Source organism: Belonocnema kinseyi, chromosome 10, assembly GCF_010883055.1.
Source record: "Belonocnema kinseyi isolate 2016_QV_RU_SX_M_011 chromosome 10, B_treatae_v1, whole genome shotgun sequence".
In the NCBI taxonomy this organism is placed as follows: Eukaryota; Metazoa; Arthropoda; class Insecta; order Hymenoptera; family Cynipidae; genus Belonocnema; species Belonocnema kinseyi.
In genome coordinates, this window is record NC_046666.1 from 65,304,929 (window position 1) to 65,318,100 (window position 13,172).

The window sequence follows — 13,172 nt, forward strand, 5'->3', positions numbered from 1 at the left end:
CTCATTTTTTGTAACGTGGTAACAAGATGAGAATTGAAAGCAAACTGAATGTTAAATCAAAAAGCATGAAAGAGGGAGCTCTTCTTAATATTTTGACACCGACGCTTTAACTTGACAGACTGTACTTTTTTATATTGAATCGGACAATTAATCATTTTTAGAAAGAGTGATCATTGTTTAAAGCATTTACCAATTGTGTCAACAATTAATTATTGATTATTTGTACTTTTTTCTTTAAAAAAAGGTAGAAAACCATTATTCACTTAGTTAAACAGGTTACTAAAGTTTAATTGTACATTTTAATAAAAATGCAATAAAAAGTCTAATGTTTTTTTTTATAAATTTAATAAGGTATGTAGTAATTTTTGAATGACGTATATGGATATTTAAGGATAAGCGACAAAATTAACTAGATTAAAAAACTAGAGTTTTCTATTTTTTCAGGAAAAATTTACAATTACATAATTGTTTAAACAATTGGTGAATGCGTCAAATGAAGATCAATCTTTCTGACAATCAGATTCAACGTACCAAAAGTACCTTTCAATGATTCAATAGGAAAAAAATTATTTAAACAAATGTAATTCATAATTTTCCCATAATAATCTTGTGAGATTTTGCGGGCCTTTATGGCACGTCTTAATATTAACATATTTGGGACAAACGTGGAGTTTTTTTTCTGGAAAACATCAAAGCTTTGGGTGGGGGGGGGGGGGTAATATGCCCTACATTGGAGAAAAAATGTAAACAGGTACGATTTTGGACCACCCTAATGGTCATTCTCAATTTGTCAATTTTTTTCAAATTTGTCGGAACTGTATATTTAATGTTTGAAATTGAGCATATTTATACTTTCTAGTTATATTTTTTGCTTTTTTAATCAACTAGAGATTTGAAAACCTAGTTACAGGAAGAATAGTTTAGGAGCACTTTACTGCATTTTAATACGCCTACGAGACACGGTGAATCATTCTAAGGATGTGTTCATGAGAGCATGTCTCTTCTTAATCTTATACTCCGCACAGCCACACAATGTACAATGTAAATTTTTAGAATGTACATTTATCATTATAATTGCCTTTCATCCTCAATAACTTTTTCGTTTCGCACGATTTTTATCTTGCACTGATTATCTCACATTTCCAAGAATACCGTTCGTTGTAATTGCAGATAATCCCTCTGCAATTAATTGCATTATTACTGTTCTTCATTTTCACTTTTTCATTCATCAAGATCAATACTCTCGCTTCCTTTTTCTAAATACGACTTCTCTTTATGAATAATCAAATTTGAGCTAACTGAAAGCAATAAAAATTTTTATACGCACGATTTTATTTTTTTGTTTCCTGAGATGTGAAAGGTTTCCGTTAAGAACTATCCATAATCTAAAATTTAACTGTTTTGTTAGCTAAGAAATTTATTTGGTTGGAGATTAAACGATTTATTCGAAAATAAAAACAGTTTGGTAAAAAATTAATTTTTTTGTTGAAAAATCAAATTTTTAGGATGAAAATGCAACCACTTGGTTAAAACGCCAACTATTTTGTTCGAGTTTAATTATTTTGTTGAAAATGTAACTATTTTGTTTAGGTAATATTTTGTGGTCGAAAATTCAATAGTTTTCTTGTGATTTTGTCCGCTTGAATTGAAAATTGATCTTTTATATCTTTTAGATATTTTAAATTCAACGATTTGATTGAGAATGCTACTAGTTTTTTGGTTAAATTTTAGGCTCCCCTTTCCCCTTGCTAGGTCTATACGTTTTGATTCGGCCATAATAGTTTTGTGTAAAAATTATCTTTGTCGGTTACAAATGTAGCTCCTTTTTTAAAAATGTAATTATTTTATGGAAAGTTGAACTATTTTGTTAAAAGTATATTTTTGTTCAGAAATTCAACTAACTCTTTTTTTTTAAATTCGTCCCTTTGGATTGAAATATCACTTTTCTGGGTTGAAAATGTATTTTTTTTTTTAATTCAACTGTCTTCCAAAAGAATCGTCTTTTTAAATAAAAAATTTAACTATTTGGTTAAAAGTTGAACTATTTTATTGAAAATACGTATCTTTTCATTAAAAGTTAAATGATTTGGTTGTTAATGAAATTGCTTAGTCAAAAATGTTTTTTTCTTTGTTTAGAAATTTGTCTTCTTGGGTTGAAAATTCATATCTTTTTGTAGAAGACATTTTTTGGTGTTTTTTGGGTTATGTAGTTTATATCCCTTAATGAAAAAAGTTGGTAGTTGATAAGCAGTATGCGTATAAGTTTTTCGCAAACGGCAGCTATTTATAGGATATCGCGAAGAAAATAAGATAAGCAAAAAGTGAGGGATGGTCGAATGACAGTTCGTAATTCAGATTAAGTGCTTTCGTTTATTTTTGGCCATGGGTGTGTCCCGGCGTTTATTACCACAGAGAGGAGTCCTACGAGCAGTAAATTTATTGCGCCCCCTCCCTCCTCATCGTCACCCCAGTAATAGTTGGAATCCCACAGCAACGTAGATCGCAATCTGCAAGTGATTGCAAGTCATTTCGCTATATTATTCAAATTCCAGAAGCTCCAAAGTTTTAGAAAAACTTCTTCTGGAATGTAGACAATTCTTTCATTATTCTACAAACAGTCTGCTTCAATTCGCATTATGCATTAAAAAAATAAAAATTCCTTTGTCTATTTTATTAATTGTAATAATTAGAGGCTAAACATATTATAGTGACATAAATTTGTGTGAGTTTGAAAATAAAAATGCGGATCATAAGTTTGGTAGTAAAAAAATAAAAGTTTACAATTTAAATTTCCCCACCAGAATTAGATAGAAATTATAAAAGTATATAACCTGTAAAATAACAGAAATAAAAATGCTACATGTATCTAAATTTAAACAGTTCTTATTAAATTGAGAAAATCTTTCAAATTAAAGCAATCCGAAATGAATTTACTTTGATATTCCCAATTACAATATTATATTTCAAGAGTAGTTTAAATACCTAAGAAATGTGTATTTTAATTCACTGACGTTTTTGCGATCAATTTTTTATTTTCTTGGCCGTTATAAATTTTTCTTATATTAAAATTTTCAACGGCCGTGATGATTCTTCAATCAAAAATAAATTCTTAACAAAAAGTTTAATATTTTATATATCAACCAAAATAAGTTTTGATTTTTAATAAAAATAGTCCAATTAAAAAAAAAGATAAAAATGTCCATTAAATTAGTTGCATGCTCATCCAGAACAGATTTATTTAAAAAAAAAACGAGGAGTTTTAAAAAAAAGTTGAATTTTTAAACCAAGAAGGATTTTCAGCACTAAAGAAAAAAGAAAATAACATTGGAGTTTTCGGCCCGAAAATATGAATTTGCAACCCAAAAATATGAATTTTCTACTAAAACTACGATTATCCAACAAAATAAATTGTTTTACCCAAAAAAATAAATTTCCACGCAAAGATGGAAAATCGCATTTTCACTAAAAACAAAATTTAACAAACAAAATATATATTTTATGGCCTAAATACGCTAATTTACTTCGATTGAAATCAACAGTTGACTTTTCAACCAAAGAAATGTATATTTAACTAAAATTATGAGTCTTCAACAAAAACACGATTTTTTAATCAAATAATCGAATTTTCATTACCAAAAGAGAAATAAATTTTCATCAAATTAGATGAATTAATACATAAAAAAATTAATTTTTTGCCAAAAATACAATAGGTGATAAGTCCGAAAGATTATTTTTCAAACAAAGAAAAAACACGAGTTTTCAACCAAATGGTTCAATTTTCAGCCAAAGAAATTAATTTTCAACCAAAAAGATAAAGTTTAAACGAAAAAGAATAATTTTCTATGATAATTATTGATTTTTAACAAAATACATGTCTTTAATATGAAAAGATATATCAGTCACCAATAATGTTAATACGCTACCTCAAAAGTCGAATTTACAACCAAAATTTAGTTGAATTTTCAACTTGAAAAGATACATTTTTAATGGAATAATTGAATTCACAGTCGAAACTTTAATTATTAACCAAAAAATAATAATTTTTAACAAAATAGTTGAATTTTAAACAAAAAGGGTTGAATAAACTGGTGAATTTTCAACGCAACAACGAATTGTCTAATAATATGATTGGCTTTTTAACAAAATTTTGGAATTTTCTATAAAGTAATAAAGTTAACTTCAACTTCAGTTTATCGAAAATCCCCTGACTCTGTCAGGTTTTCACTAACATTCCATGACCAGTTTTTAATTTCCTTGAATTCCCTGGCCAGCTTTAATCTCCTAACTTTCTGGAATTTCCAGGCCGGTAGCAACCCTAATACCGGTAAAAGTACTGCTCCTTAGTTTCAAAAATTAAACTTTGCTACTTCAATTTAACATAATAATAAGTTCAGAGATACGAACCCGTGACGTGCTCGATTTTAACGTCGGTTTGGTGTGAAATTTCAAACCTATTACTTTTTAAAATAAAGTTCACTGATTATAAAATACAAAAACTGATTTTAATTCCATAAATGTGCTTGTTACTTTGTATGCTCTTAAATTGAAGTTTTTCCCGCTTATTTGATGATTTTAGAATTTTTATAAACAATTTTCGATTTAAAGTCGATTAACGTGTTTCATATCATCGATTCAGAAGAAGTACTTTTTATTTAGAAAAATGATGTACATTCTTAAGATTAATAATATATAATAAAAGAATGCGAGAAAATTTTTTAAGAATTTCTCGTTAGTTTTAAACCTGTTATACACGTGCGATATAAATTAGCTACTTAGTCGTTCTTTGGCTTCCTATATTCCTTCGTAATAACTTACATCCATCGTCTGTTTTCATCTCAAATTAATTATAACGAATACCTCGCAATCTTTTCATCTATCTGCAAGAAAGTAGCAAAGAGTTTTCAGACATTTCGTTCCCTTATAACTGTCGCCTCAAATTTATCGCCAGTTGAAATTTATCTCTGGAGAACTGGAAATATTATTTTAATTCGATTAACGTCAAAGAAGTAAATTGTTTTTTTTCAATTTAAAATTATTAAATTAAAAATCGAAAAAATCGAGAACAGAGTTCGCCACCCATGCTTCAGCAGAATCTTTCAAATTTTCTCTAGCTTGTCTATAAAAAAGGATTTTTTCCGAACCAATCTTCCTAATAAATGCAGAAATATGTTTTATTAAGAGGTTTATAGAATTTGACTATTGTTTTTTTTCTCGGTCATGTAGATATGATTGTAAGTTTGCAACTAGGCCTGTTGCAGAAACAGGAGGAAGAATTCATAGGTGCTGTTTTCAGTACCGTAATAATAATTGTATTGTCTGTCGTGCATGGACTAAACGCTTAGCAGTTGTTTTCTTTGTTATTTCTCGCTACAGTTATGTCTTGTACAAAGCAAACTTCACTGATGTATATTTTACTTCATAACACAGTTGCCGGACGCGATTGTTGAAGTTTTTGTTCTGTAGCTCTAGTAATGTTTATAATTATTTAATGAGTCACTTTTCTAACACCATTCATTTATGTTTTCATTACTAACAGAGATTTTTTGTTTGTTTTAGGTGAGTAGTACTCTTTTCATTTCGAATCCAAGCGTTTGTAAGTACAAAAATATTTTTTAAAAGAAATCTAACTACTCTCTTCATATAAAAATTGCAAGCAGTAGACAGCGTGGCGCTAAAGTCAGAGAAAACCTGGAAGTCAGAGAGAAAGTCGGCGAATATAAATTTGGAGGAAAGTCAGCGAAAAGTCGAGGATTTTTACAAAAAATTAAATTAAACTGGAATTGATTTGTTCCGCTTATAAAAGATTTTATGTTAAAAATGTCAGGGAAAAATTAAGAAATATTGGACATGAAGTTTTGTGGTCAACCTGATAGAAAATTCTTGTCAGTAACTTATTTGCCTTGTGTTTCTATTTATATTTTTTGTAGTTATTTTCTCCTGAAGATTATATTTTTAGTTCAAAATTTTATTAATTGGATGAAAATTCAACAATATTACTAGTGGGTACAAACGTTAAAGAACATCATTAGAACGGCTCAAAAACATCCTAAGTCAGTCCATATAACGTTCCATAAACATACAATGTTCCAGAGACGTTTTAAAGGCGTATTTCGAACATAAAACGTTTTTGGAATGTTGTTTGGTCCGGCTTAGTACAGCTTTTCAAAGTTTAAATAACGCCTTTTACGTCCAAGAAACGTTTTTAGGGCGTCCCAATTACGTTCTTAAATTTCGTGCCCGCTGAGTTGTTAAAAAGTCATCCTCCTTTGTTCAAAATTCAAGTATGTTGGCAGAAGATTAAGTTTTTGATGAAAATGCATATTTTGCTGCTGAAAATTCAACTGAAATCTTTGTTGAAAATAATTTTTTATTGAAAGTATCTTTTTTTAATAAAAAATCCAACTATTCCAGTTGAAGATTCGTCAGTTTATGTTAGTTGAACATTAATTTTTTTCAGTTGTAAATTTACCTGCTAAGGTAAAAGTATCAACACTTCACTAAATATTTATTTTCTTGGTTAAAGGCTTACCTCGTTGGTTGATAATTGAACTCTATTGTCGAAAAATCGTTTTTTTTACCTTGAAATTAAATTTGTTTAAACTATAAATGGATCTTTTCCAACCATATTTAAAAGAAAAATAATCTTTTTGTTTTGAAACATCCTCCTTTTTGGTTAAAAATGAAACTTTTTGGCTGAAAAGTAACTTTTTCGTTGAAAATTTAACTGTTTGACAGAAAAATCGTCTTTTCGCTTGAAAGTCCAACAATTTGCGTGTAATTTTCTTCTTTCTTGACCGGAAAATCTTTATTTGTTCAAAATTTGTCTTTTTGGTTGGAAAATGAATCTTTTTTTTTTAATTTATCTGTTTTTCTGAAGATTTGACTATTTTGTTGAAATGCTTAAAAAAATTTTTTACTGAAAATTTTTTTTTGAAAATTGATTTTTTTACTTGAAAATTCACCAATTTGTTAAAATTTTAACTATTTTGTTGAATATTCAAGTCTTTTGTTAAAATGTAACATTTTTTTTTTCAAAAAATCAACTATTTTTATGAAAATTCCTTCCTTTGAATTAAAAATTTATCTTTCATAGCAGAATGAAATTTTAAAAATGAAGTTTTTCGGCCGCCCTGAGTTTAGGGTTTCAAGAGGAAAAAATATTGTGACTGGAAGCACCTAAAAGAAAATGAAAAAAACAGAGCTTAGATATGAAATGCTCAATTGTTGGGAATGCCTTTTTCGGTTCAAAGGCCCGAATAAAAAAATCTGGAAAAGGAAGGTATTTTGTTAGAGAGGAAGAGTTTGTTTGATATTTTTGTGATGAATACTGTAGTTGTATTCGGAGTACGTACGTCGTACCTACGTATATTTCTCTCCCCTTGGAGATGAAGTTGTTCCTCGACTGTCGAGTGTCGAGGCGGAGTTGGTTTTGAAGCCCGTTGATGGTTTCCTCTTTGCCCCGAAATGAAATTCGACTGGTAAATAGCGAGCGGAATGCAGGGCGACTTATAAAAGCACACGGCAATGTGTTTCCTAGAGCCCCATGTGAGAATGAGCTTGACTTTACTATAATTAGAAGCCATATTCAAGTGAAATACCCTCGTGGAAAACGAAGTGCCTTCGTTGACAGAATTTTCGTTTTATCTTTGACTTTCGTTTTTTTCTACACAAAGTATAGAAAAAAAATAATTGAGTATTTCCACGTGCATGAACAATAAAAACACTGCAATCAATTTTGTTGCACCTATTTTCAAAATGGGATTCCATCTCGCTCGGAGTTGGCGTACGCAAATGCCGTCTATTGTTTTTGACACGGTAAGGTCTCAGTTAACCCAAATTTTATTTCTCAAAATTTATTTTCCCCATAAACTCAAACACAGAAGTGCGAGTTCGTGAGTTGAAAGTCAGCATAGTATAAAGTCAGAACACGCGCCCATGGGAATCGACCCAGCCTGATTCCAAGGAAGCGCTGCGATAGAAAATTCAAAAATTCAATTGGAAAAGAAATGTCAAAATAGTCGAGGTTATATACTTCGAAAATGTACCTTTCTAGGTCTAAAATTAAAGTTTTTAACAAAGGTAAAAGAAGAAAATTGAATTTATTAGAATGGCACGGAGTAAAGAATAAAAGGGCTAGAGAGAGTGAAGTAAAACGTCCAGAACCGGTAAAATCAAATATTATATTCAAAAATAATAAAACAAATAAATGAGTGATAAATGATTATCTGAAATTTTACTAAAAAATACTGTTTAAATTATTTTTATAGCAAAATAAAAATAAAACTTTAAAGTACAAGTATACGCATAATTGTTTTTCTTTCCTTTCTTTTGATAAAAAGACGAGAAATTGTATTTGTATTATTTACAATATGTGTAGGACCAAATTTGTGAATGATCTAACCTAATTATTTTTAATAATTGAAATTTGCCGAATTCAATTTTGAAATTTTTTGTCGACACTGTTAAGCGAATGTAATTTTCTATTCTTATATATATATATATATATGTATGTATGTATGGGTGTGTGTGTGTGTGTGTGTAATTTTTTTAAGGATAAGAATAGAAAGCGGAATAGAGAAGCAGTTAAAAGAAAAACTGATGTCCATAGATAGTCCATGGATACAAAATATGTGTTGATACAACGTTATTTCAGCTGAGGCTTCAATTGTAATATGTGTGTGTGTGTATATATGATTATATATAGGCTTTAACTGTAGGTTCTAATCTATAATTTTTCTAAAAGACTTAGCTGTCTCTGTTGAAAAATATCCAATTCTATCGAAAAATGTCTAACATACCATTAAATTGTAGGAAATTCTGAGTTGCCTAAAAAAGCTAACTGTTCCTGATGAGAAATAAATCATTCCTGCTTGAATTCTCTAACATAACCTTAAATTGTGTGCATTAATAAGTTTTATGTGAGACCTAACTGCTTGTGTTGTAAAATATATAATTCCGGCAAGAATTCCCTGACATAGCCTCAACTTGCGTAACCTTATGTTATTTGAAAAGATCTATTTACAAAATATATTCCCCTCGAGAGAACACACTACAGAAACTCAACTATTTTGAACTTTAGATGTTTACTAAAATCGGAGTTTATTTAACTCAAGACATATATTAGCGGCGACATCTTTTGGATATTTATTTCCTTAGTTTAACCATTACGGACTTTCCTGACTTTATACTTGCACACTACCAACTCACGAACTCCTACTTTTATGTTTGAATTTGTTGGGAAAATAAATTTTAGGAGAATACACCTTTGACACAAAACTGTATAAACAATTGACAGCAGATGAAGCTTCATACCTCAATTCTGAGCGAAACGGTACCATTCACAATACCAAGGTTAATTTTTTTTGCAGGGAATTGGTAATATTAGACTTAACATTAGATTGGTTACTATAGACCAAAGTTTCAGGAACAGTCGAAAGTTTCACAATATATTAAAATCAATTTCAGACAGTTTGCGTATTTTGGTGTGATCTATGTCACATGATGACTTTGTCAAGCTCTTATCCCGGGGTGATAGCTAGAGAGATTGGTCAGTAGTATTGTATGCTCGTACACTTTCCTACCACACCTTTCTCATGTAATCTTGTTCCTCGTCAGTATAACGAGGCTAGAACCGAGTGTGAAATTTGAGTGATTTGACAGACTAGTTGAATCTTCAATAAAAAAAATCAGTGAATAAATTCTAGCTGTGAATCATTTTTATTATATTTTATTTTTATTATATTATAGAGGTGAATTTTCAAACAAAAAAGACGACTGTTGAACAAAATAGTTGAATAGTTGTTAAACTGGAAATATTGGAAAGAGTTCAAACATTAAGATGTTGAACTTCAATTGCGATACTTTATTATCTTGTATTTGAAATTCGATGCATAACAAAATTGATCTCATTCTTTACCATGAACAGAGTTCTAATGAGTAGTGATGATGTCATTTTCAAGTACTGGTGTATGCAGATAATTTCTTTTAAATTAACTTACAAAAAGATGGGCTTGGAGAATGTTTATATTTTACACATGCCTCGTGACGCTAAGTATATGTGACATCTGGCAAAGCTGCCGTACTGCACTTTTTATCACCGAACTGCCTACCGTTACTGAATTTTCCATAATACTTAGCCCTACCACTATATTTCTGATCAGTTAGATTTACAGAAAATTCCATAATACTATTCAGTGCCCTTTATCTTTAATCAATATGGTATAAACAGGAAAATATTCGGTTAAATTTTTCTATTTCTGTTACTAACATGGTTAAAAGTCAAGTACTGAAAGAGTAGAACCTAGCACTTTGATAGGAGCCTTCATTATGAAACGTCCTGGAACTGTTCGCAAACCATTACGGAAGGATGAACACCCTCAATGAAATAGTTTCTTTAGAGGTAAGGTAGACTAAAGTTAGTAAAGCAGTTCTTATGATAATGTACGTTTTCTGTCTCTTCGTTACGAGTCAAGGATTCTCTTAAATTACAAAGAAAAACTGAGCCGAGTAATAAACGTTTTCTTCTCAGTCTCACAGGCGACGACGTTACTTCATTCTGCGTTCATTGTCCTCGAGCTAGGTTGTTACTAGGACGACTGTGTCAATATTCTACAATCTTGACCGCACATACATAGAGTTTGACTAATTTAAGGCCTCGAGGTCGTGCAATTACAATTGAAGGCTCAGACGCTACGAATAACGAGATCCAATCTTTTTTTTAATCTTTATCACCACTCGATAGTGTATTCGATACCGCTAAGAATCATTAAAGTCAACTACCACCTTTGATTAAGTGCCTCTTTCTTTTTATTGCAGAAAACAAAGGAGGAAATAATTCTTATCGATTTCTGCATCATATATTTTAAGTGGTTATAAGATGCAGCGCCAAACGAACACCTATGAATTGCTTCCTATCTCTTACCCCTATAACCTACTTATGCTCTGGTGAGTAGGATGGGAAGTTATTTCATACTTTCCGAATTAAACAATGGGGGAGTTGCATCTTTTTAAATAGGTTGCGTATTTCCTTCCGAAATATATTATCGTGAACTTAATTGAATTCTAAAGAATTTCATAGAATTTATTATAAATTCCAAGGAATAGAAGGTTAATTTTAACATGTTTAAATATTCATTTTCGGCAAATAATGCCGGAATGGAAAAGTAACGGGTGACTTTTGGGACAGATAAACGTTATATTTCATTATTTTTCACCTGGAAAGGCGATAAGTGTCTCCAAACTGGCGCTTGAATTCTACAAAATTCCAAAGAATTTATTATGAATTCCAGATGGTTCAAGGTTAATTCCAACAAGTTTAAAAAGTGGTCTGCGGCACCTTATATCGGAATAGAACATTAAAAGACATTTTGCCCAACACAGTGGATGGTAGATCGCGGATATCCGGAGAATGTAAGTTCTTCAGCTGGCGAGATAAGAATTGTACAATTCCCGTTTTTCTTCCTGCACATAATCCTGCAATTTCTGTATACGAAATCAGGTTAGGCACTCTGCGAAAAAAAAATATAATTAAAATTCGGCAAAATATACCGTAGGAGAATACCAATGTTTTAAAAATATATTTTTGTGGTGAAATGCACAGAGCTCTAGAAACTAAACATAATTGATAAATGAAAGTTTGTTTTTCTAAAGGATATATTATTTTTTGATGTGTAGAAATTCTCCTGATTTGGGGTCACATCGGAAGTTTACACCGACCTACAGCGTAAAATCCGCATGGAAAAATTTCGTAGCGCTGTACTATTAGTCCGCCTTGAGTTGCTTGACTGGAATGTAACGCTCGGATTGACTAGTTTCTAGACAGATCGTCTATTTTGATGAAAAAATAATTAATAAATAAATAATATAATTATTTTTAATTACATAAAAGTCTTATATATCGATTTTTCAGTTTAGAAAAATATAAAAAAGGGTAAACAAAAAAATGAAAAACATAGTTTCCGCAAGTCTTTTACATACGCCGGGGGTTGAACTTTTGATGTACCTTCATATTATTTGACTGTAACTTTGTCCTGCCGTTCGAAAAAACTCCGTCATCTAAAAGTTTCAAAAACTTTTATTTTTGTCAGGTGTGAACTTGGATCCATAACGTCGTAATATTTATTTGAATAAAAAACAATAAAATGTAACCATTAAAAATACGTTATGTATGAATACATCATTGAAAATAATAAAGTTTGTATGATTATGCTTGTGATTAGGCTATGAAATAATAATAATTTATTATTTATATAATTAATTCGTTAGGTTCCGGAATATTATAAATACAATACATGGCATTATACATATTATAATCAGAATAAATTGAATATAGATTAATTATAACTTTACTATAGAATAATTCAATTGATAGAAAATGTTCTGAAACATTCTTTTTAAGAAATCATTGTTAAGAATGCGACAATTCGTATATTAAGATTTCAATCACCTTCAAATTATTGTTAATTATCTTAAATATGTAACAGTGTACATTTAATTACCACTTGAGCATGTATGCAGTTATGTATTGTAGTTTCCTCAATATTTGATTAAAAAATTATTTTTTTCTGTATTCACTTCTGTAATTTTTGTTTATGTGAAAACTATGATTCAATTTAGAAACTAGCTAAAATCTGGACATTCTTCATATACTAAAATTAATGACGAACTACTAGATAGCGCCAAGACTAGTACTAGAGAGCAAACATTTTTGATTCGTGACATGTTGCTAAAAGTGAATTTTTGTTATCAGTGGAATCGTGAGAGTGAACTACTTCGGTCATAAAATCTTACGTCATATTTCAGTTAAGGATATCCTCAATTCGTGGCAACCCGTGGGGAAATCGCCATATATTTTCCCGCTTACCTTTCGGGTCCCGGTCGGTATAACCTGTTACGGGCTCGATAGGGCTAACTCCAACGGCCCTGATCCGAACCCGATCAGGGTACGTATTGCACCGCCACCTAGTGTCACTTTGGTGAAATCACCTTTTACACAAGTGTATATTTACTTACGAATGTGTTGTGTTTGTGTAATCAAGTGTCAAAATCTCGTGTGTTGTCATCAGTGCTCAATTACGTAATAATTATTATTTGTAAAAATGCCGAAAGCTGTAAGTACAGCACGTGTCCGGAAGCACCGAGCTTTATCCAATATACAATACGTACGAGCTGCA

At 30.5% G+C, this 13,172-nt stretch overlaps 1 protein-coding gene and 1 long non-coding RNA gene across 2 annotated transcripts in view; both read left to right on the top strand.

Moving 5' to 3' along the window:
• The window catches only part of LOC117181177 (microtubule-associated protein futsch-like), a 186,805-nt gene that overhangs the window by 52,216 nt on the left and 121,417 nt on the right, over positions 1-13,172 (top strand). The gene's annotated exons all lie outside the window — the stretch shown is intronic.
• Positions 7,808-11,664, top strand: LOC117181912. The gene is made up of 3 exons (XR_004468208.1): positions 7,808-8,165; positions 10,816-10,944; positions 11,289-11,664. It is a non-coding gene; the product is annotated as an uncharacterized LOC117181912 (long non-coding RNA).